Source organism: Hyla sarda, unplaced genomic scaffold (assembly GCF_029499605.1).
Source record: "Hyla sarda isolate aHylSar1 unplaced genomic scaffold, aHylSar1.hap1 scaffold_1268, whole genome shotgun sequence".
In the NCBI taxonomy this organism is placed as follows: Eukaryota; Metazoa; Chordata; class Amphibia; order Anura; family Hylidae; genus Hyla; species Hyla sarda.
This window is the reverse complement of record NW_026607890.1, coordinates 79,671-103,326: the sequence shown is the minus strand read 5'-3', so window position 1 is coordinate 103,326 and position 23,656 is coordinate 79,671. Positions and strand designations below refer to the sequence as shown.

Here is a 23,656-nt window from a genome sequence, read left to right as displayed (position 1 = left end):
CCGTGCCTGGGGTGTGTGGGTTCCGCATTGAGACCGTCACCCGCCTCTCCTCTCTTTGAATAAGGCAGTTGCCCACAAAGCGAGAGAAAGGGGATTCGGGACTCGCCGCTTTCACCACCTCCCAGTATCTTCTACAGGTCCCAATGGTGGCAAAGGTGATGTAGAAGATTCCCGAAAAGAAGGTTGCTATTCCCAGGGTGTCAGCCGTGGGGAAGCCTTGATCCGCCAGCATCTTCTTGCAGAACACGTCGTGGGACATGTCCGGCACCCTTCCGTCCACGGGCTTGAGCTTCAAGGCAACAGTCTGCCTCATCCAAGGCTCCAGGGTTGGAGCTTCCAGGTTAGGAATTCTGCCGCCCTTCTGCCTTGCCGTGGTGGAGGTTGAAGCTTGCTGTGGTTGGGGCTGGACCTCCAGGCCTTGCCCTGCAGCCTCCTGGGTGGACTTGCTGGTTGAGGCCATGGCTTCTTCCAGCAGGCTCTTTTCCGCTTCCTTGCTTGCTTGTGGAGAGAGGCTTCGCAAAGTCTTCTTTCCCGGGTGGGAGGAGCTATGCAGATCCGGTCCCGGTGGGAGGAGCTATGCAAATCCTTCTCCAGAGGCAGCGAGTTTCTTCGAAAAGATTCTGCGCCGCCTTCCTCTTCGCCGCTGTTCCGGAATTCACCGCCGATTCCCTTCTTCCAGGTTCTTCGTCGGCTTCTTCCGGAGCTGCAGTCTTCAAGATCTTCTCCTTCTTCAGATGTTCCGAGGCAGGCAGGAGACGATCTTCAGGTGGTATGCTCTAGAGAAATGCGGTTCTAATAAGAACGAAAAGTACTGCAATCGTACTACGCAAAATCTCTACCACAATGCTTGGAGTTCTTCAGACCGTAGCGATCATGGTATCTCCCCTGCCAGGTAAGAACAGAAACTACACTTGATCTTAGCCAAAAGGCCGAGAAGCGATAACCGTGAAAGGGGCGGGCCCAACAAGGTCCCCTTCATGGGCACTATCACTGCTTGCTGTCAGGGAGGCTGCCAGACAATTTTCCATGCACACTCTGGGCTGGGGGGCAGTCAACCACCAGTACACACAGCAGAACCTAAACCCATACCATTATTGCTAAGCAGCAAGACAGGGGCCCATTGCACTCCCACGGGGCCTTTTTAAATGCAATCCATAACCCGGATTTGCCAGGAACCCTTCTTACTCCTCCTACTTGCATGTGACACTGGGCTTAGGATCTGCATAGGAAACACACACACAAGCACACACCTACCTTTGTTGCCTGCAGATGCCTCCTTGGCTGTCCCCAAACGGTATCAAACCAACACCCACGGGAAGCTGTAAGCATAGAGGACATGCCTGCACCCCATTGGACTTACCTGTGTGGGTTAAATCCGGGTTATTTGACAACCTATGGCGGTGATGGTTCTGCTCAGGCAGAGCAGTGCTGATGCTCCTCATAAAGCTGTCGCTGCTGTGAAGGTTCTAGGTGACATCACAAATCCCTTTGGTTACATACACAACAAAGCTGGGTTGTTGTTGTTTACACTCTGCAAGGCCTGTGGAAGTGAGTGACATCATAGCACTGTAGTTCTGAGGGTTCAAGATGGATGCAACAATCTCCTGTTGCTTCTATGAAGGCCGTAATAGACGACATCACCAAACAGCTCCATAGTCACATACACAGCAAAGGAGAGATGTTGTTTACACCTAGTGATGTCAGTGGTATTGAGTGACATCACAGCACAGTGCTAAGGCTCCTGGGCCTGGACACAGCAGCGGCTGCAATATCTCAACGGAGAATACGTTTATATCTATGTGTGTGTGTGCGCATATATATATATATATATATATATATATATATATATATATATATATATTTCTCCGCCGAAATCACTTTTAAACCCATTTCCACCTTTTTTTCCCTTCTCTTCCTCTTACTTTTTTTTCACGTTTTTTTACGTTTTTCTCCTTTTCGCCTCTTTTCTGGGCGTATTATTCTTCTTTTTCTTCTTTTTTTTCGTCTAATGCATACCCCATCAGTGCAGCAATGCTTATTCAATACCGCCAGCAGATGGAGACACTGGGGGATAATTTTCTAAGGATTTATACAGATTTTTCCTGTCTGAATTTGTCGCACAGAAAGTTGCAGGCCAAATATGTGTGACATTTCTGCGACTTTAGCTTCTAGAGCATTTTTACAACATTATACATAGGTGCTGAATACATAAAAAGCGACTGTTCAGCGACAGACAAGTCGCATCGGCTGAAAGTAGGCCAGAATGTCAGTCCATGTTGGAGCAGGTTTAGATACAGTCTAAAGCATAGATCTCAAAGTCTGTGCACAGAATTTAGCAAGGGCCTCGCACCTTCTGATGCATCAGGTAGGTGCACAATAGCATAGCCTAACCCTCTGTACTTTGGTCTATATTGATGCGGGACATAGACAGCCAGCTGATGACCAATCCATTAGTGCAATGGATGGCTGGAAGCATTTGTCTTTGCCTTTGCAATACCACAGAAGCAATGCATGGTCAATGTACAGCAATGACACACCTGTGTGAACAGCCAGGAGACCCCCCCCCCCCCATGTTATGTTACATAGTTACATAGTTAGTACGGTCGAAAAAAGACATATGTCCATCACGTTCAACCAGGGAATTAAGGGGTAGGGGTGTGGCGCGATATTGGGGAAGGGATGAGATTTTATATTTCTTCATAAGCATTAATCTTATTTTGTCAATTAGGAACATTCAGCACCCACCCGCTATCAAGGCAGCTGCCTATCATGTCATGCCCTACCTGCACAGGTGTGCTGGCTACTCAAATGATCCAATTAAGGAGGCCATTTAGTCAGCAGCAGCAGAAGTCCTGTGCCTGGACGCTCCAACAGGGGCCAGACACAAGCAGAAGCAGAAGCAGCAGAAGCAGCAGCAGCACCACCTTTTGTTTTTTGGCTGCAGCAGCAGCAAGGCCCACAGGGCTGGCTAGCTGGCTAGCCAGCAAGCAGGTAGCAATGAAAGTAGGAATCTTTCTTTTTAACCCTGTAAGGGGGTGGTGCACTGTACCCGAAGATACTGCCATATCGGGTCAATGCATAGGGCGACGGAAGCAAGCTTCGAAATCGGCCCCCGTTCTCAAAAATCCATTTAATATATGGTCCCCAGATAGGGGACGTATCAGATATTAAACTGATAAGAACAGATACTACACTTGATCTTAGCCAAAAGGCCGAGAAGCGATAACCGTGAAAGGGGCGGGCCCAACAAGGTCCCCTTCATGGGCACTATCACTGCTTGCTGTCAGGGAGGCTGCCAGACAATTTTCCATGCACACTCTGGGCTGGGGGGCAGTCAACCACCAGTACACACAGCAGAACCTAAACCCATACCATTATTGCTAAGCAGCAAGACAGGGGCCCATTGCACTCCCACGGGGCCTTTTTAAATGCAATCCATAACCCGGATTTGCCAGGAACCCTTCTTACTCCTCCTACTTGCATGTGACACTGGGCTTAGGATCTGCATAGGAAACACACACACAAGCACACACCTACCTTTGTTGCCTGCAGATGCCTCCTTGGCTGTCCCCAAACGGTATCAAACCAACACCCACGGGAAGCTGTAAGCATAGAGGACATGCCTGCACCCCATTGGACTTACCTGTGTGGGTTAAATCCGGGTTATTTGACAACCTATGGCGGTGATGGTTCTGCTCAGGCAGAGCAGTGCTGATGCTCCTCATAAAGCTGTCGCTGCTGTGAAGGTTCTAGGTGACATCACAAATCCCTTTGGTTACATACACAACAAAGCTGGGTTGTTGTTGTTTACACTCTGCAAGGCCTGTGGAAGTGAGTGACATCATAGCACTGTAGTTCTGAGGGTTCAAGATGGATGCAACAATCTCCTGTTGCTTCTATGAAGGCCGTAATAGACGACATCACCAAACAGCTCCATAGTCACATACACAGCAAAGGAGAGATGTTGTTTACACCTAGTGATGTCAGTGGTATTGAGTGACATCACAGCACAGTGCTAAGGCTCCTGGGCCTGGACACAGCAGCGGCTGCAATATCTCAACGGAGAATACGTTTATATCTATGTGTGTGTGTGCGCATATATATATATATATATATATATATATATATATATATATATTTCTCCGCCGAAATCACTTTTAAACCCATTTCCACCTTTTTTTCCCTTCTCTTCCTCTTACTTTTTTTTCACGTTTTTTTAAGTTTTTCTCCTTTTCGCCTCTTTTCTGGGCGTATTATTCTTCTTTTTCTTCTTTTTTTTCGTCTAATGCATACCCCATCAGTGCAGCAATGCTTATTCAATACCGCCAGCAGATGGAGACACTGGGGGATAATTTTCTAAGGATTTATACTGATTTTTCCTGTCTGAATTTGTCGCACAGAAAGTTGCAGGCCAAATATGTGTGACATTTCTGCGACTTTAGCTTCTAGAGCATTTTTACAACATTATACATAGGTGCTGAATACATAAAAAGCGACTGTTCAGCGACAGACAAGTCGCATCGGCTGAAAGTAGGCCAGAATGTCAGTCCATGTTGGAGCAGGTTTAGATACAGTCTAAAGCATAGATCTCAAAGTCTGTGCACAGAATTTAGCAAGGGCCTCGCACCTTCTGATGCATCAGGTAGGTGCACAATAGCATAGCCTAACCCTCTGTACTTTGGTCTATATTGATGCGGGACATAGACAGCCAGCTGATGACCAATCCATTAGTGCAATGGATGGCTGGAAGCATTTGTCTTTGCCTTTGCAATACCACAGAAGCAATGCATGGTCAATGTACAGCAATGACACACCTGTGTGAACAGCCAGGAGACACCCCCCCCCCCCCATGTTATGTTACATAGTTACATAGTTAGTACGGTCGAAAAAAGACATATGTCCATCACGTTCAACCAGGGAATTAAGGGGTAGGGGTGTGGCGCGATATTGGGGAAGGGATGAGATTTTATATTTCTTCATAAGCATTAATCTTATTTTGTCAATTAGGAACATTCAGCACCCACCCGCTATCAAGGCAGCTGCCTATCATGTCATGCCCTACCTGCACAGGTGTGCTGGCTACTCAAATGATCCAATTAAGGAGGCCATTTAGTCAGCAGCAGCAGAAGTCCTGTGCCTGGACGCTCCAACAGGGGCCAGACACAAGCAGAAGCAGAAGCAGCAGAAGCAGCAGCAGCACCACCTTTTGTTTTTTGGCTGCAGCAGCAGCAAGGCCCACAGGGCTGGCTAGCTGGCTAGCCAGCAAGCAGGTAGCAATGAAAGTAGGAATCTTTCTTTTTAACCCTGTAAGGGGGTGGTGCACTGTACCCGAAGATACTGCCATATCGGGTCAATGCATAGGGCGACGGAAGCAAGCTTCGAAATCGGCCCCCGTTCTCAAAAATCCATTTAATATATGGTCCCCAGATAGGGGACGTATCAGATATTAAACTGATAAGAACAGATACTACACTTGATCTTAGCCAAAAGGCCGAGAAGCGATAACCGTGAAAGGGGCGGGCCCAACAAGGTCCCCTTCATGGGCACTATCACTGCTTGCTGTCAGGGAGGCTGCCAGACAATTTTCCATGCACACTCTGGGCTGGGGGGCAGTCAACCACCAGTACACACAGCAGAACCTAAACCCATACCATTATTGCTAAGCAGCAAGACAGGGGCCCATTGCACTCCCACGGGGCCTTTTTAAATGCAATCCATAACCCGGATTTGCCAGGAACCCTTCTTACTCCTCCTACTTGCATGTGACACTGGGCTTAGGATCTGCATAGGAAACACACACACAAGCACACACCTACCTTTGTTGCCTGCAGATGCCTCCTTGGCTGTCCCCAAACGGTATCAAACCAACACCCACGGGAAGCTGTAAGCATAGAGGACATGCCTGCACCCCATTGGACTTACCTGTGTGGGTTAAATCCGGGTTATTTGACAACCTATGGCGGTGATGGTTCTGCTCAGGCAGATCAGTGCTGATGCTCCTCATAAAGCTGTCGCTGCTGTGAAGGTTCTAGGTGACATCACAAATCCCTTTGGTTACATACACAACAAAGCTGGGTTGTTGTTGTTTACACTCTGCAAGGCCTGTGGAAGTGAGTGACATCATAGCACTGTAGTTCTGAGGGTTCAAGATGGATGCAACAATCTCCTGTTGCTTCTATGAAGGCCGTAATAGACGACATCACCAAACAGCTCCATAGTCACATACACAGCAAAGGAGAGATGTTGTTTACACCTAGTGATGTCAGTGGTATTGAGTGACATCACAGCACAGTGCTAAGGCTCCTGGGCCTGGACACAGCAGCGGCTGCAATATCTCAACGGAGAATACGTTTATATCTATGTGTGTGTGTGCGCATATATATATATATATATATATATATATATATATATATATATTTCTCCGCCGAAATCACTTTTAAACCCATTTCCACCTTTTTTTCCCTTCTCTTCCTCTTACTTTTTTTTCACGTTTTTTTACGTTTTTCTCCTTTTCGCCTCTTTTCTGGGCGTATTATTCTTCTTTTTCTTCTTTTTTTTCGTCTAATGCATACCCCATCAGTGCAGCAATGCTTATTCAATACCGCCAGCAGATGGAGACACTGGGGGATAATTTTCTAAGGATTTATACAGATTTTTCCTGTCTGAATTTGTCGCACAGAAAGTTGCAGGCCAAATATGTGTGACATTTCTGCGACTTTAGCTTCTAGAGCATTTTTACAACATTATACATAGGTGCTGAATACATAAAAAGCGACTGTTCAGCGACAGACAAGTCGCATCGGCTGAAAGTAGGCCAGAATGTCAGTCCATGTTGGAGCAGGTTTAGATACAGTCTAAAGCATAGATCTCAAAGTCTGTGCACAGAATTTAGCAAGGGCCTCGCACCTTCTGATGCATCAGGTAGGTGCACAATAGCATAGCCTAACCCTCTGTACTTTGGTCTATATTGATGCGGGACATAGACAGCCAGCTGATGACCAATCCATTAGTGCAATGGATGGCTGGAAGCATTTGTCTTTGCCTTTGCAATACCACAGAAGCAATGCATGGTCAATGTACAGCAATGACACACCTGTGTGAACAGCCAGGAGACCCCCCCCCCCCCCCCCCCCCCATGTTATGTTACATAGTTAGTACGGTCGAAAAAAGACATATGTCCATCACGTTCAACCAGGGAATTAAGGGGTAGGGGTGTGGCGCGATATTGGGGAAGGGATGAGATTTTATATTTCTTCATAAGCATTAATCTTATTTTGTCAATTAGGAACATTCAGCACCCACCCGCTATCAAGGCAGCTGCCTATCATGTCATGCCCTACCTGCACAGGTGTGCTGGCTACTCAAATGATCCAATTAAGGAGGCCATTTAGTCAGCAGCAGCAGAAGTCCTGTGCCTGGACGCTCCAACAGGGGCCAGACACAAGCAGAAGCAGAAGCAGCAGAAGCAGCAGAAGCAGCAGCAGCACCACCTTTTGTTTTTTGGCTGCAGCAGCAGCAAGGCCCACAGGGCTGGCTAGCTGGCTAGCCAGCAAGCAGGTAGCAATGAAAGTAGGAATCTTTCTTTTTAACCCTGTAAGGGGGTGGTGCACTGTACCCGAAGATACTGCCATATCGGGTCAATGCATAGGGCGACGGAAGCAAGCTTCGAAATCGGCCCCCGTTCTCAAAAATCCATTTAATATATGGTCCCCAGATAGGGGACGTATCAGATATTAAACTGATAAGAACAGATACTACACTTGATCTTAGCCAAAAGGCCGAGAAGCGATAACCGTGAAAGGGGCGGGCCCAACAAGGTCCCCTTCATGGGCACTATCACTGCTTGCTGTCAGGGAGGCTGCCAGACAATTTTCCATGCACACTCTGGGCTGGGGGGCAGTCAACCACCAGTACACACAGCAGAACCTAAACCCATACCATTATTGCTAAGCAGCAAGACAGGGGCCCATTGCACTCCCACGGGGCCTTTTTAAATGCAATCCATAACCCGGATTTGCCAGGAACCCTTCTTACTCCTCCTACTTGCATGTGACACTGGGCTTAGGATCTGCATAGGAAACACACACACAAGCACACACCTACCTTTGTTGCCTGCAGATGCCTCCTTGGCTGTCCCCAAACGGTATCAAACCAACACCCACGGGAAGCTGTAAGCATAGAGGACATGCCTGCACCCCATTGGACTTACCTGTGTGGGTTAAATCCGGGTTATTTGACAACCTATGGCGGTGATGGTTCTGCTCAGGCAGAGCAGTGCTGATGCTCCTCATAAAGCTGTCGCTGCTGTGAAGGTTCTAGGTGACATCACAAATCCCTTTGGTTACATACACAACAAAGCTGGGTTGTTGTTGTTTACACTCTGCAAGGCCTGTGGAAGTGAGTGACATCATAGCACTGTAGTTCTGAGGGTTCAAGATGGATGCAACAATCTCCTGTTGCTTCTATGAAGGCCGTAATAGACGACATCACCAAACAGCTCCATAGTCACATACACAGCAAAGGAGAGATGTTGTTTACACCTAGTGATGTCAGTGGTATTGAGTGACATCACAGCACAGTGCTAAGGCTCCTGGGCCTGGGACACAGCAGCGGCTGCAATATCTCAACGGAGAATACGTTTATATCTATGTGTGTGTGTGCGCATATATATATATATATATATATATATATATATATATATATATATATTTCTCCGCCGAAATCACTTTTAAACCCATTTCCACCTTTTTTTCCCTTCTCTTCCTCTTACTTTTTTTCACGTTTTTTTACGTTTTTCTCCTTTTCGCCTCTTTTCTGGGCGTATGATTCTTCTTTTTCTTCTTTTTTTCGTCTAATGCATACCCCCATCAGTGCAGCAATGCTTATTCAATACCGCCAGCAGATGGAGACACTGGGGGATAATTTTCTAAGGATTTATACAGATTTTTCCTGTCTGAATTTGTCGCACAGAAAGTTGCAGGCCAAATATGTGTGACATTTCTGCGACTTTAGCTTCTAGAGCATTTTTACAACATTATACATAGGTGCTGAATACATAAAAAGCGACTGTTCAGCGACAGACAAGTCGCATCGGCTGAAAGTAGGCCAGAATGTCAGTCCATGTTGGAGCAGGTTTAGATACAGTCTAAAGCATAGATCTCAAAGTCTGTGCACAGAATTTAGCAAGGGCCTCGCACCTTCTGATGCATCAGGTAGGTGCACAATAGCATAGCCTAACCCTCTGTACTTTGGTCTATATTGATGCGGGACATAGGACAGCCAGCTGATGACCAATCCATTAGTGCAATGGATGGCTGGAAGCATTTGTCTTTGCCTTTGCAATACCACAGAAGCAATGCATGGTCAATGTACAGCAATGACACACCTGTGTGAACAGCCAGGAGACCCCCCCCCCCCCCCATGTTATGTTACATAGTTACATAGTTAGTACGGTCGAAAAAAGACATATGTCCATCACGTTCAACCAGGGAATTAAGGGGTAGGGGTGTGGCGCGATATTGGGGAAGGATGAGATTTTATATTTCTTCATAAGCATTAATCTTATTTTGTCAATTAGGAACATTCAGCACCCACCCGCTATCAAGGCAGCTGCCTATCATGTCATGCCCTACCTGCACAGGTGTGCTGGCTACTCAAATGATCCAATTAAGGAGGCCATTTAGTCAGCAGCAGCAGAAGTCCTGTGCCTGGACGCTCCAACAGGGGCCAGACACAAGCAGAAGCAGAAGCAGCAGAAGCAGCAGAAGCAGCAGCAGCACCACCTTTTGTTTTTTGGCTGCAGCAGCAGCAAGGCCCACAGGGCTGGCTAGCTGGCTAGCCAGCAAGCAGGTAGCAATGAAAGTAGGAATCTTTCTTTTTAACCCTGTAAGGGGGTGGTGCACTGTACCCGAAGATACTGCCATATCGGGTCAATGCATAGGGCGACGGAAGCAAGCTTCGAAATCGGCCCCCGTTCTCAAAAATCCATTTAATATATGGTCCCCAGATAGGGGACGTATCAGATATTAAACTGATAAGAACAGATACTACACTTGATCTTAGCCAAAAGGCCGAGAAGCGATAACCGTGAAAGGGGCGGGGCCCAACAAGGTCCCCTTCATGGGCACTATCACTGCTTGCTGTCAGGGAGGCTGCCAGACAATTTTCCATGCACACTCTGGGCTGGGGGGCAGTCAACCACCAGTACACACAGCAGAACCTAAACCATACCATTATTGCTAAGCAGCAAGACAGGGGCCCATTGCACTCCCACGGGGCCTTTTTAAATGCAATCCATAACCCCGGATTTGCCAGGAACCCTTCTTACTCCTCCTACTTGCATGTGACACTGGGCTTAGGATCTGCATAGGAACACACACACAAGCACACACCTACCTTTGTTGCCTGCAGATGCCTCCTTGGCTGTCCCCAAACGGTATCAACCAACACCCACGGGAAGCTGTAAGCATAGAGGACATGCCTGCACCCCATTGGACTTACCTGTGTGGGTTAAATCCGGGTTATTTGACAACCTATGGCGGTGATGGTTCTGCTCAGGCAGAGCAGTGCTGATGCTCCTCATAAAGCTGTCGCTGCTGTGAAGGTTCTAGGTGACATCACAAATCCCTTTGGTTACATACACAACAAAGCTGGGTTGTTGTTGTTTACACTCTGCAAGGCCTGTGGAAGTGAGTGACATCATAGCACTGTAGTTCTGAGGGTTCAAGATGGATGCAACAATCTCCTGTTGCTTCTATGAAGGCCGTAATAGACGACATCACCAAACAGCTCCATAGTCACATACACAGCAAAGGAGAGATGTTGTTTACACCTAGTGATGTCAGTGGTATTGAGTGACATCACAGCACAGTGCTAAGGCTCCTGGCTCCTGGGCCTGGACACAGCAGCGGCTGCAATATCTCAACGGAGAATACGTTTATATCTATGTGTGTGTGTGCGCATATATATATATATATATATATATATATATATATATTATATATATATATATATATTTCTCCGCCGAAATCACTTTTAAACCCATTTCCACCTTTTTTTCCCTTCTCTTCCTCTTACTTTTTTTTCACGTTTTTTTACGTTTTTCTCCTTTTCGCCTCTTTTCTGGCGTATTATTCTTCTTTTTCTTCTTTTTTTTCGTCTAATGCATACCCCATCAGTGCAGCAATGCTTATTCAATACCGCCAGCAGATGGAGACACTGGGGGATAATTTTCTAAGGATTTATACAGATTTTTCCTGTCTGAATTTGTCGCACAGAAAGTTGCAGGCCAAATATGTGTGACATTTCTGCGACTTTAGCTTCTAGAGCATTTTTACAACATTATACATAGGTGCTGAATACATAAAAAGCGACTGTTCAGCGACAGACAAGTCGCATCGGCTGAAAGTAGGCCAGAATGTCAGTCCATGTTGGAGCAGGTTTAGATACAGTCTAAAGCATAGATCTCAAAGTCTGTGCACAGAATTTAGCAAGGGCCTCGCACCTTCTGATGCATCAGGTAGGTGCACAATAGCATAGCCTAACCTCTGTACTTTGGTCTATATTGATGCGGGACATAGACAGCCAGCTGATGACCAATCCATTAGTGCAATGGATGGCTGGAAGCATTTGTCTTTGCCTTTGCAATACCACAGAAGCAATGCATGGTCAATGTACAGCAATGACACACCTGTGTGAACAGCCAGGAGACCCCCCCCCCCCCCCATGTTATGTTACATAGTTACATAGTTAGTACGGTCGAAAAAAGACATATGTCCATCACGTTCAACCAGGGAATTAAGGGGTAGGGGTGTGGCGCGATATTGGGGAAGGGATGAGATTTTATATTTCTTCATAAGCATTAATCTTATTTTGTCAATTAGGAACATTCAGCACCCACCCGCTATCAAGGCAGCTGCCTATCATGTCATGCCCTACCTGCACAGGTGTGCTGGCTACTCAAATGATCCAATTAAGGAGGCCATTTAGTCAGCAGCAGCAGAAGTCCTGTGCCTGGACGCTCCAACAGGGGCCAGACACAAGCAGAAGCAGAAGCAGCAGAAGCAGCAGCAGCACCACCTTTTGTTTTTGGCTGCAGCAGCAGCAAGGCCCACAGGGCTGGCTAGCTGGCTAGCCAGCAAGCAGGTAGCAATGAAAGTAGGAATCTTTCTTTTTAACCCTGTAAGGGGGTGGTGCACTGTACCCGAAGATACTGCCATATCGGGTCAATGCATAGGGCGACGGAAGCAAGCTTCGAAATCGGCCCCCGTTCTCAAAATCCATTTAATATATGGTCCCCAGATAGGGGACGTATCAGATATTAAACTGATAAGAACAGATACTACACTTGATCTTAGCCAAAAGGCCGAGAAGCGATAACCGTGAAAGGGGCGGGCCAACAAGGTCCCCTTCATGGGCACTATCACTGCTTGCTGTCAGGGAGGCTGCCAGGACAATTTTCCATGCACACTCTGGGCTGGGGGGCAGTCAACCACCAGTACACACAGCAGAACCTAAACCCATACCATTATTGCTAAGCAGCAAGACAGGGGCCATTGCACTCCCACGGGGCCTTTTTAAATGCAATCCATAACCCGGATTTGCCAGGAACCCTTCTTACTCCTCCCTACTTGCATGTGACACTGGGCTTAGGATCTGCATAGGAAACACACACACAAGCACACACCTACCTTTGTTGCCTGCAGATGCCTCCTTGGCTGTCCCCAAACGGTATCAAACCAACACCCACGGAAGCTGTAAGCATAGAGGACATGCCTGCACCCCATTGGACTTACCTGTGTGGGTTAAATCCGGGTTATTTGACAACCTATGGCGGTGATGGTTCTGCTCAGGCAGAGCAGTGCTGATGCTCCTCATAAAGCTGTCGCTGCTGTGAAGGTTCTAGGTGACATCACAAATCCCTTTGGTTACATACACAACAAAGCTGGGTTGTTGTTGTTTACACTCTGCAAGGCCTGTGGAAGTGAGTGACATCATAGCACTGTAGTTCTGAGGGTTCAAGATGGATGCAACAATCTCCTGTTGCTTCTATGAAGGCCGTAATAGACGACATCACCAAACAGCTCCATAGTCACATACACAGCAAAGGAGAGATGTTGTTTACACCTAGTGATGTCAGTGGTATTGAGTGACATCACAGCACAGTGCTAAGGCTCCTGGGCCTGGACACAGCAGCGGCTGCAATATCTCAACGGAGAATACGTTTATATCTATGTGTGTGTGTGCGCATATATATATATATATATATATATATATATATATATATATATATTTCTCCGCCGAAATCACTTTTAAACCCATTCCACCTTTTTTTCCCTTCTCTTCCTCTTACTTTTTTTTCACGTTTTTTTAAGTTTTTCTCCTTTTCGCCTCTTTTCTGGGCGTATTATTCTTCTTTTTCTTCTTTTTTTTCGTCTAATGCATACCCATCAGTGCAGCAATGCTTATTCAATACCGCCAGCAGATGGAGACACTGGGGGATAATTTTCTAAGGATTTATACTGATTTTTCCTGTCTGAATTTGTCGCACAGAAAGTTGCAGGCCAAATATGTGTGACATTTCTGCGACTTTAGCTTCTAGAGCATTTTTACAACATTATACATAGGTGCTGAATACATAAAAAGCGACTGTTCAGCGACAGACAAGTCGCATCGGCTGAAAGTAGGCCAGAATGTCAGTCCATGTTGGAGCAGGTTTAGATACAGTCTAAAGCATAGATCTCAAAGTCTGTGCACAGAATTTAGCAAGGGCCTCGCACCTTCTGATGCATCAGGTAGGTGCACAATAGCATAGCCTAACCCTCTGTACTTTGGTCTATATTGATGCGGGACATAGACAGCCAGCTGATGACCAATCCATTAGTGCAATGGATGGCTGGAAGCATTTGTCTTTGCCTTTGCAATACCACAGAAGCAATGCATGGTCAATGTACAGCAATGACACACCTGTGTGAACAGCCAGGAGACAACCCCCCCCCCCCCCATGTTATGTTACATAGTTACATAGTTAGTACGGTCGAAAAAAGACATATGTCCATCACGTTCAACCAGGGAATTAAGGGGTAGGGGTGTGGCGCGATATTGGGGAAGGGATGAGATTTTATATTTCTTCATAAGCATTAATCTTATTTTGTCAATTAGGAACATTCAGCACCCACCCGCTATCAAGGCAGCTGCCTATCATGTCATGCCCTACCTGCACAGGTGTGCTGGCTACTCAAATGATCCAATAAGGAGGCCATTTAGTCAGCAGCAGCAGAAGTCCTGTGCCTGGACGCTCCAACAGGGGCCAGACACAAGCAGAAGCAGAAGCAGCAGAAGCAGCAGCAGCACCACCTTTTGTTTTTTGGCTGCAGCAGCAGCAAGGCCCACAGGGCTGGCTAGCTGGCTAGCCAGCAAGCAGGTAGCAATGAAAGTAGGAATCTTTCTTTTTAACCCTGTAAGGGGGGTGGTGCACTGTACCCGAAGATACTGCCATATCGGGTCAATGCATAGGGCGACGGAAGCAAGCTTCGAAATCGGCCCCCGTTCTCAAAAATCCATTTAATATATGGTCCCCAGATAGGGGACGTATCAGATATTAAACTGATAAGAACAGATACTACACTTGATCTTAGCCAAAAGGCCGAGAAGCGATAACCGTGAAAGGGGCGGGCCCAACAAGGTCCCCTTCATGGGCACTATCACTGCTTGCTGTCAGGGAGGCTGCCAGACAATTTTCCATGCACACTCTGGGCTGGGGGGCAGTCAACCACCAGTACACACAGCAGAACCTAAACCCATACCATTATTGCTAAGCAGCAAGACAGGGGCCCATTGCACTCCCACGGGGCCTTTTTAAATGCAATCCATAACCCGGATTTGCCAGGAACCCTTCTTACTCCTCCTACTTGCATGTGACACTGGGCTTAGGATCTGCATAGGAAACACACACACAAGCACACACCTACCTTTGTTGCCTGCAGATGCCTCCTTGGCTGTCCCCAAACGGTATCAAACCAACACCCACGGGAAGCTGTAAGCATAGAGGACATGCCTGCACCCCATTGGACTTACCTGTGTGGGTTAAATCCGGGTTATTTGACAACCTATGGCGGTGATGGTTCTGCTCAGGCAGAGCAGTGCTGATGCTCCTCATAAAGCTGTCGCTGCTGTGAAGGTTCTAGGTGACATCACAAATCCCTTTGGTTACATACACAACAAAGCTGGGTTGTTGTTGTTTACACTCTGCAAGGCCTGTGGAAGTGAGTGACATCATAGCACTGTAGTTCTGAGGGTTCAAGATGGATGCAACAATCTCCTGTTGCTTCTATGAAGGCCGTAATAGACGACATCACCAAACAGCTCCATAGTCACATACACAGCAAAGGAGAGATGTTGTTTACACCTAGTGATGTCAGTGGTATTGAGTGACATCACAGCACAGTGCTAAGGCTCCTGGGCCTGGACACAGCAGCGGCTGCAATATCTCAACGGAGAATACGTTTATATCTATGTGTGTGTGTGCGCATATATATATATATATATATATATATATATATATATATATATATATATATATTTCTCCGCCGAAATCACTTTTAAACCCATTTCCACCTTTTTTTCCCTTCTCTTCCTCTTACTTTTTTTTCACGTTTTTTTACGTTTTTCTCCTTTTCGCCTCTTTTCTGGGCGTATTATTCTTCTTTTTCTTCTTTTTTTTCGTCTAATGCATACCCCATCAGTGCAGCAATGCTTATTCAATACCGCCAGCAGATGGAGACACTGGGGGATAATTTTCTAAGGATTTATACAGATTTTTCCTGTCTGAATTTGTCGCACAGAAAGTTGCAGGCCAAATATGTGTGACATTTCTGCGACTTTAGCTTCTAGAGCATTTTTACAACATTATACATAGGTGCTGAATACATAAAAAGCGACTGTTCAGCGACAGACAAGTCGCATCGGCTGAAAGTAGGCCAGAATGTCAGTCCATGTTGGAGCAGGTTTAGATACAGTCTAAAGCATAGATCTCAAAGTCTGTGCACAGAATTTAGCAAGGGCCTCGCACCTTCTGATGCATCAGGTAGGTGCACAATAGCATAGCCTAACCCTCTGTACTTTGGTCTATATTGATGCGGGACATAGACAGCCAGCTGATGACCAATCCATTAGTGCAATGGATGGCTGGAAGCATTTGTCTTTGCCTTTGCAATACCACAGAAGCAATGCATGGTCAATGTACAGCAATGACACACCTGTGTGAACAGCCAGGAGACCCCCCCCCCCCCCCCATGTTATGTTACATAGTTACATAGTTAGTACGGTCGAAAAAAGACATATGTCCATCACGTTCAACCAGGGAATTAAGGGGTAGGGGTGTGGCGCGATATTGGGGAAGGGATGAGATTTTATATTTCTTCATAAGCATTAATCTTATTTTGTCAATTAGGAACATTCAGCACCCACCCGCTATCAAGGCAGCTGCCTATCATGTCATGCCCTACCTGCACAGGTGTGCTGGCTACTCAAATGATCCAATTAAGGAGGCCATTTAGTCAGCAGCAGCAGAAGTCCTGTGCCTGGACGCTCCAACAGGGGCCAGACACAAGCAGAAGCAGAAGCAGCAGAAGCAGCAGCAGCACCACCTTTTGTTTTTTGGCTGCAGCAGCAGCAAGGCCCACAGGGCTGGCTAGCTGGCTAGCCAGCAAGCAGGTAGCAATGAAAGTAGGAATCTTTCTTTTTAACCCTGTAAGGGGGTGGTGCACTGTACCCGAAGATACTGCCATATCGGGTCAATGCATAGGGCGACGGAAGCAAGCTTCGAAATCGGCCCCCGTTCTCAAAAATCCATTTAATATATGGTCCCCAGATAGGGGACGTATCAGATATTAAACTGATAAGAACAGATTTTTTTTTTTTTTTTTTTTTTTTTTTTTTTTATCTAAAGCCGAGGAACGTGCTTTCGATTCACCCAAAGTGCAAGAAAAAGTGCAAACGTGTTACACTAAAAAAACGTGCACAAAGGATGCGGTCTATCGCAAGCCCTTCTCCGATAGGAGAGAGGCCCCCCAACAAACCTTACCCTTCGCCTCCGGACCAAAAGGTACCTGCGAGGTTCCAGGTTCGATGTCCCTTTTCGCCGAAGCTACTAGGGGACCACAAATGCTCCCGGCATCCCCCTTGGCGTTGGCCAAGGTATCTGCCCGCAGAGCCGATTACGGTAGGTACCCTGCCAAAGCAGGAGTACCCGGGGTGTTTGCAGGGAGGTGCGGAACCTAATGGCCACACACACCTCCCCTAGACCGCCAGGAGGGACACCCAGAAGGGCTACCGCATCCTGACAAATCCTGTGAACACACAACACGCAAGAAGTGACACAGTGAGACAAAAAAGAAATAAATAAGTGAATGTGTGCAGATATACTGCCCGGACATCCGGCCGGATCTATAAAAATTTCTCTGATCCTAGCCAGAAGGCCGGGAATCAAGAGGTGAGTGCCACAAGGTGAAGAGATTATGGTGCCCGTGCTTCAACTCAGTGAGTCTATTCTCCCAGTGAGTTTCGGCACCTCGGGGTCACCACTCCCCGAGGCACAAAAGTACCTCGGCTCTAGACCCTCTCAGCCTCATGGCGAGACCCGGAGGGAACAGGTCACATCGGGGCAGCCGTCGAGCTGATTCCTCAGAACCAGCCCCGGAAAGCCCTGGTACACCTGCATCCTCCATGCAGCACCCATCCCCACCAGCATGAAAACTGATAAGAACAGATACTACACTTGATCTTAGCCAAAAGGCCGAGAAGCGATAACCGTGAAAGGGGCGGGCCCAACAAGGTCCCCTTCATGGGCACTATCACTGCTTGCTGTCAGGGAGGCTGCCAGACAATTTTCCATGCACACTCTGGGCTGGGGGGCAGTCAACCACCAGTACACACAGCAGAACCTAAACCCATACCATTATTGCTAAGCAGCAAGACAGGGGCCCATTGCACTCCCACGGGGCCTTTTTAAATGCAATCCATAACCCGGATTTGCCAGGAACCCTTCTTACTCCTCCTACTTGCATGTGACACTGGGCTTAGGATCTGCATAGGAAACACACACACAAGCACACACCTACCTTTGTTGCCTGCAGATGCCTCCTTGGCTGTCCCCAAACGGTATCAAACCAACACCCACGGGAAGCTGTAAGCATAGAGGACATGCCTGCACCCCATTGGACTTACCTGTGTGGGTTAAATCCGGGTTATTTGACAACCTATGGCGGTGATGGTTCTGCTCAGGCAGAGCAGTGCTGATGCTCCTCATAAAGCTGTCGCTGCTGTGAAGGTTCTAGGTGACATCACAAATCCCTTTGGTTACATATACAACAAAGCTGGGTTGTTGTTGTTTACACTCTGCAAGGCCTGTGGAAGTGAGTGACATCATAGCACTGTAGTTCTGAGGGTTCAAGATGGATGCAACAATCTCCTGTTGCTTCTATGAAGGCCGTAATAGACGACATCACCAAACAGCTCCATAGTCACATACACAGCAAAGGAGAGATGTTGTTTACACCTAGTGATGTCAGTGGTATTGAGTGACATCACAGCACAGTGCTAAGGCTCCTGGGCCTGGACACAGCAGCGGCTGCAATATCTCAACGGAGAATACGTTTATATCTATGTGTGTGTGTGCGCATATATATATATATATATATATATATATATATATATATATTTCTCCGCCGAAATCACTTTTAAACCCATTTCCACCTTTTTTTCCCTTCTCTTCCTCTTACTTTTTTTTCACGTTTTTTTACGTTTTTCTCCTTTTCGCCTCTTTTCTGGGCGTATTATTCTTCTTTTTCTTCTTTTTTTTCGTCTAATGCATACCCCATCAGTGCAGCAATGCTTATTCAATACCGCCAGCAGATGGAGACACTGGGGGATAATTTTCTAAGGATTTATACTGATTTTTCCTGTCTGAATTTGTCGCACAGAAAGTTGCAGGCCAAATATGTGTGACATTTCTGCGACTTTAGCTTCTAGAGCATTTTTACAACATTATACATAGGTGCTGAATACATAAAAAGCGACTGTTCAGCGACAGACAAGTCGCATCGGCTGAAAGTAGGCCAGAATGTCAGTCCATGTTGGAGCAGGTTTAGATACAGTCTAAAGCATAGATCTCAAAGTCTGTGCACAGAATTTAGCAAGGGCCTCGCACCTTCTGATGCATCAGGTAGGTGCACAATAGCATAGCCTAACCCTCTGTACTTTGGTCTATATTGATGCGGGACATAGACAGCCAGCTGATGACCAATCCATTAGTGCAATGGATGGCTGGAAGCATTTGTCTTTGCCTTTGCAATACCACAGAAGCAATGCATGGTCAATGTACAGCAATGACACACCTGTGTGAACAGCCAGGAGACACCCCCCCCCCCCCCCCATGTTATGTTACATAGTTACATAGTTAGTACGGTCGAAAAAAGACATATGTCCATCACGTTCAACCAGGGAATTAAGGGGTAGGGGTGTGGCGCGATATTGGGGAAGGGATGAGATTTTATATTTCTTCATAAGCATTAATCTTATTTTGTCAATTAGGAACATTCAGCACCCACCCGCTATCAAGGCAGCTGCCTATCATGTCATGCCCTACCTGCACAGGTGTGCTGGCTACTCAAATGATCCAATTAAGGAGGCCATTTAGTCAGCAGCAGCAGAAGTCCTGTGCCTGGACGCTCCAACAGGGGCCAGACACAAGCAGAAGCAGAAGCAGCAGAAGCAGCAGCAGCACCACCTTTTGTTTTTTGGCTGCAGCAGCAGCAAGGCCCACAGGGCTGGCTAGCTGGCTAGCCAGCAAGCAGGTAGCAATGAAAGTAGGAATCTTTCTTTTTAACCCTGTAAGGGGGTGGTGCACTGTACCCGAAGATACTGCCATATCGGGTCAATGCATAGGGCGACGGAAGCAAGCTTCGAAATCGGCCCCCGTTCTCAAAAATCCATTTAATATATGGTCCCCAGATAGGGGACGTATCAGATATTAAACTGATAAGAACAGATACTACACTTGATCTTAGCCAAAAGGCCGAGAAGCGATAACCGTGAAAGGGGCGGGCCCAACAAGGTCCCCTTCATGGGCACTATGACTGCTTGCTGTCAGGGAGGCTGCCAGACAATTTTCCATGCACACTCTGGGCTGGGGGGCAGTCAACCACCAGTACACACAGCAGAACCTAAACCCATACCATTATTGCTAAGCAGCAAGACAGGGGCCCATTGCACTCCCACGGGGCCTTTTTAAATGCAATCCATAACCCGGATTTGCCAGGAACCCTTCTTACTCCTCCTACTTGCATGTGACACTGGGCTTAGGATCTGCATAGGAAACACACACACAAGCACACACCTACCTTTGTTGCCTGCAGATGCCTCCTTGGCTGTCCCCAAACGGTATCAAACCAACACCCACGGGAAGCTGTAAGCATAGAGGACATGCCTGCACCCCATTGGACTTACCTGTGTGGGTTAAATCCGGGTTATTTGACAACCTATGGCGGTGATGGTTCTGCTCAGGCAGAGCAGTGCTGATGCTCCTCATAAAGCTGTCGCTGCTGTGAAGGTTCTAGGTGACATCACAAATCCCTTTGGTTACATACACAACAAAGCTGGGTTGTTGTTGTTTACACTCTGCAAGGCCTGTGGAAGTGAGTGACATCATAGCACTGTAGTTCTGAGGGTTCAAGATGGATGCAACAATCTCCTGTTGCTTCTATGAAGGCCGTAATAGACGACATCACCAAACAGCTCCATAGTCACATACACAGCAAAGGAGAGATGTTGTTTACACCTAGTGATGTCAGTGGTATTGAGTGACATCACAGCACAGTGCTAAGGCTCCTGGGCCTGGACACAGCAGCGGCTGCAATATCTCAACGGAGAATACGTTTATATCTATGTGTGTGTGTGCGCATATATATATATATATATATATATATATATATATATATATTTCTCCGCCGAAATCACTTTTAAACCCATTTCCACCTTTTTTTCCCTTCTCTTCCTCTTACTTTTTTTTCACGTTTTTTTACGTTTTTCTCCTTTTCGCCTCTTTTCTGGGCGTATTATTCTTCTTTTTCTTCTTTTTTTTCGTCTAATGCATACCCCATCAGTGCAGCAATGCTTATTCAATACCGCCAGCAGATGGAGACACTGGGGGATAATTTTCTAAGGATTTATACAGATTTTTCCTGTCTGAATTTGTCGCACAGAAAGTTGCAGGCCAAATATGTGTGACATTTCTGCGACTTTAGCTTCTAGAGCATTTTTACAACATTATACATAGGTGCTGAATACATAAAAAGCGACTGTTCAGCGACAGACAAGTCGCATCGGCTGAAAGTAGGCCAGAATGTCAGTCCATGTTGGAGCAGGTTTAGATACAGTCTAAAGCATAGATCTCAAAGTCTGTGCACAGAATTTAGCAAGGGCCTCGCACCTTCTGATGCATCAGGTAGGTGCACAATAGCATAGCCTAACCCTCTGTACTTTGGTCTATATTGATGCGGGACATAGACAGCCAGCTGATGACCAATCCATTAGTGCAATGGATGGCTGGAAGCATTTGTCTTTGCCTTTGCAATACCACAGAAGCAATGCATGGTCAATGTACAGCAATGACACACCTGTGTGAACAGCCAGGAGACCCCCCCCCCCATGTTATGTTACATAGTTACATAGTTAGTACGGTCGAAAAAAGACATATGTCCATCACGTTCAACCAGGGAATTAAGGGGTAGGGGTGTGGCGCGATATTGGGGAAGGGATGAGATTTTATATTTCTTCATAAGCATTAATCTTATTTTGTCAATTAGGAACATTCAGCACCCACCCGCTATCAAGGCAGCTGCCTATCATGTCATGCCCTACCTGCACAGGTGTGCTGGCTACTCAAATGATCCAATTAAGGAGGCCATTTAGTCAGCAGCAGCAGAAGTCCTGTGCCTGGACGCTCCAACAGGGGCCAGACACAAGCAGAAGCAGAAGCAGCAGAAGCAGCAGCAGCACCACCTTTTGTTTTTTGGCTGCAGCAGCAGCAAGGCCCACAGGGCTGGCTAGCTGGCTAGCCAGCAAGCAGGTAGCAATGAAAGTAGGAATCTTTCTTTTTAACCCTGTAAGGGGGTGGTGCACTGTACCCGAAGATACTGCCATATCGGGTCAATGCATAGGGCGACGGAAGCAAGCTTCGAAATCGGCCCCCGTTCTCAAAAATCCATTTAATATATGGTCCCCAGATAGGGGACGTATCAGATATTAAACTGATAAGAACAGATTTTTTTTTTTTTTTTTTTTTTTTTTCTTTTTCTTTTTTTTTTTTCCTCAGTTACAGACTATTGTTTGGACGATCATCAGGTCACCTACCAAGACTCGTCACTTAAAACAATATCTGAAAAAACATCATACGGAAAAAACTAACTAAGGGAACCGAGTGCCAAGAAAAAGTGACCAAACAACAAAACAAAAAAACATGTCAAAAACAATCACAGAAATTGGTCAAAAACTTACAGCTTTCTCCTTTACGTACTTCTTATAAATTCTTCCATCGTGTATGCATCCAGATTTTCTCCGCTTCTTCTTCACCAATTCTCTTTTTGTCCAGTAGAAAGATAGTAAAAATCCTTCCTAAAAACAATCTTTTCAATTCCCTCGGAGAAATAACAACATTTTTAAAAACAAGCAAATTGCGTGAGTCCCATAAAACCTCTTTAAAAACAGAAAAAAGAATCCAATTAGTACGTGTATCTTCCTTTTTACTAAGATCTTGACCAATAAAAACTTTCTCAAAAGAAAAACTATTATATCCAGTGAGTTGGATTAAAAACCTCTTTAAAAACATAAAAAATTCTTTTGCATAAAAACAGTCCCAATAAAGGTGCACTAAGTCTTCTCTACCTCCACAACCCTCTCTTGGGCATCTGTCACTTATTCTCAAACCTCTTCCATTTAAAAAAGATCGGGTTGGGAGGCAGCCATGAAAGGACATCCAACTAACGTCTTTTTGTCTGTTTGATAGTCCAATAACTTTAAAAAACTTCCAAATCTTCACAGACTGAGCATTAGTGCAGAATGGTACTTCATATAATCTCTCATTTTTCCTTATTTCTTGTTCTATTTTCTTTTTATCAGGTTCACCTAAAGAGCTCAAACCAAATTGATCATTGAAAGACCTGAGGAGCACATAGAAGGTAGGTATCACATGTGCTATGGGTCTCCTCAAATCCCTCTCACACCAGCCCCATTTGGAAAACAACCATCCTGCAAGGTATTTACTCATGTCTGCCGCCCTATTATTGCACTGTATCAATTTAAAAATTAAAAGAAAATAGTGCACCTTTAAAAACAGATCAATGTTTGGAAAGTTATATCCGCCCAAATTCATACTCTTCATCACTTCTTCTCTTCTCATTTTCTCCATCTTAGACCCCCAGAAGAACACAAAAAGCTTCCTTGTAACTCTCCTAGTCCATATCTTCCCTGGAGGAAGCACCATAGCCGTATACAAGAGAAGCGGTAGGATTACAGACTTAATGATAAGAACTTTCCCTTTAAGTGACAAGTTCCTTAACCTCCAGAAGGATAGCTTCTTCTCAATTTTACTGTCCAAAGT

At 46.1% G+C, this 23,656-nt stretch overlaps 8 non-coding genes and 3 pseudogenes across 8 annotated transcripts; all 11 read right to left on the bottom strand.

Moving 5' to 3' along the window:
- Window positions 1-764: 764 nt before the first annotated feature.
- LOC130304293 (U2 spliceosomal RNA) lies at window positions 765-941 on the bottom strand (annotated as a pseudogene).
- A 2,092-nt stretch (window positions 942-3,033) lies between these two features.
- Window positions 3,034-3,224, bottom strand: LOC130304279 (U2 spliceosomal RNA). The gene has a single exon (XR_008854066.1). It is a non-coding gene; the product is annotated as a U2 spliceosomal RNA (small nuclear RNA).
- Window positions 3,225-5,312: 2,088 nt separating this feature from the next.
- Window positions 5,313-5,503, bottom strand: LOC130304278 (U2 spliceosomal RNA). Its single transcript, XR_008854065.1, has one exon. It is a non-coding gene; the product is annotated as a U2 spliceosomal RNA (small nuclear RNA).
- Window positions 5,504-7,599: 2,096 nt separating this feature from the next.
- Window positions 7,600-7,790, bottom strand: LOC130304277 (U2 spliceosomal RNA). Its single transcript, XR_008854064.1, has one exon. It is a non-coding gene; the product is annotated as a U2 spliceosomal RNA (small nuclear RNA).
- A 2,101-nt stretch (window positions 7,791-9,891) lies between these two features.
- On the bottom strand, window positions 9,892-10,082 carry LOC130304275 (U2 spliceosomal RNA). The gene has a single exon (XR_008854062.1). It is a non-coding gene; the product is annotated as a U2 spliceosomal RNA (small nuclear RNA).
- Window positions 10,083-12,186: 2,104 nt separating this feature from the next.
- On the bottom strand, window positions 12,187-12,376 carry LOC130304281 (U2 spliceosomal RNA). Its single transcript, XR_008854068.1, has one exon. It is a non-coding gene; the product is annotated as a U2 spliceosomal RNA (small nuclear RNA).
- Window positions 12,377-14,465: 2,089 nt separating this feature from the next.
- Window positions 14,466-14,656, bottom strand: LOC130304274 (U2 spliceosomal RNA). The gene has a single exon (XR_008854061.1). It is a non-coding gene; the product is annotated as a U2 spliceosomal RNA (small nuclear RNA).
- Window positions 14,657-16,755: 2,099 nt separating this feature from the next.
- On the bottom strand, window positions 16,756-16,953 carry LOC130304288 (U2 spliceosomal RNA). The gene has a single exon (XR_008854075.1). It is a non-coding gene; the product is annotated as a U2 spliceosomal RNA (small nuclear RNA).
- Window positions 16,954-17,646: 693 nt separating this feature from the next.
- LOC130304292 (U2 spliceosomal RNA) lies at window positions 17,647-17,806 on the bottom strand (annotated as a pseudogene).
- Window positions 17,807-19,895: 2,089 nt separating this feature from the next.
- LOC130304273 (U2 spliceosomal RNA) lies at window positions 19,896-20,086 on the bottom strand. Its single transcript, XR_008854060.1, has one exon. It is a non-coding gene; the product is annotated as a U2 spliceosomal RNA (small nuclear RNA).
- Window positions 20,087-22,168: 2,082 nt separating this feature from the next.
- LOC130304289 (U2 spliceosomal RNA) lies at window positions 22,169-22,339 on the bottom strand (annotated as a pseudogene).
- Between the last annotated feature and the right edge of the window lie 1,317 nt (window positions 22,340-23,656).